Source organism: Myotis davidii, unplaced genomic scaffold, assembly GCF_000327345.1.
Source record: "Myotis davidii unplaced genomic scaffold, ASM32734v1 scaffold992, whole genome shotgun sequence".
Taxonomy (NCBI): domain Eukaryota; kingdom Metazoa; phylum Chordata; class Mammalia; order Chiroptera; family Vespertilionidae; genus Myotis; species Myotis davidii.
The window spans coordinates 728,852-729,980 of NW_006283543.1; positions in this window are offsets into that span (position 1 = coordinate 728,852).

A 1,129-nucleotide genomic window follows, 5' to 3' on the forward strand; every position below is an offset into this window, starting at 1 on the left:
AGAAAAGTGGAGCCTGGGTTTCCCACAGGACTGATTCAATAGCCCCAGACTGCCTAGTTTGGGCTCCTTTTACATGAGAGAGAATAGGCTCTTATCTTGTGTAGGCTTGTGATTTGCATTTTCTGTTTATCCAAATTAGATCCCAGTCAGTATCACCTTCTCAGTCACAGACAACATTTTATGGACCTCAGTGTGTACGAATTCCACCCTGAGAACTACAGGATGGTTACAGAATGTGGTAGATGAGGTGGGGGAGTGAGCACAGGCTCTGTCAGCACTGGCCGACCCTCCTGAGAGGGCCAAGAAGGGTTCAACATGCTTGCTCACCAGTACAGCCTCACCCACAAGAGAATTTAGAGTCCCTTCCAGAACAGAAGGGCTTGGTGAGGGTGAAATCCAATTTCCTATCACTTTTGAGAGTTAAAAATGTCAGTTTGGGCACTGGTAGGACAGAGAGAAAGGGAGGGAAAATTGTAACATAAATTTGTACATCATATATGATTTCATTACTTCCAGCAATAGTTTGATGAGGTGGATACTAAAGTTTCTGTGAGCAGATCAGAAAACAGCCCAGGGTCCCACAGCTGATAAGGAGTAGATATGAAACACAACCATATACTCTTTAGTCTCTTAATATTGTTTACTATTTTCCCACTACACTCAGGGGTTTAACTGTCTGAGTTGGAGGTTGAAAGCATAGGGAGGCATATCCGGATGACATGTTGGAGTTTGGAGAGTGTAGGACCCAACAAGACCTGAGTGCACACCTGGTCCTATTGCTGAGACCCAACTAATGTGTCTCCAGGGTTTGGTTTTGATCTAAAAAGTCTAGTATACAGGCATTCTGTCTGGGAAGCTGCTGGGGTCCAACCCCAGCAGGTCCAGGGGTCCCCAAAGGTGCGGACGGAGTCAGCGAAGAAGGAATGACATGGAGACAGCGTTCAGTTGATCAGCAGCCTAGCCAGGATCTCTAGCCAAGTTCTGGTCAGGTTCTCCAGCCAGGTTCTGGTTAGCCAGGTTCTGTAGCCATGTTCTCTCGCTAGGTTCTCCAGGCAGGTTATGTTTTTTATTATCTTGTTACATCTGTATTTATACAGTTGATTTTAATCCTGTCAATTTCTATTCCATA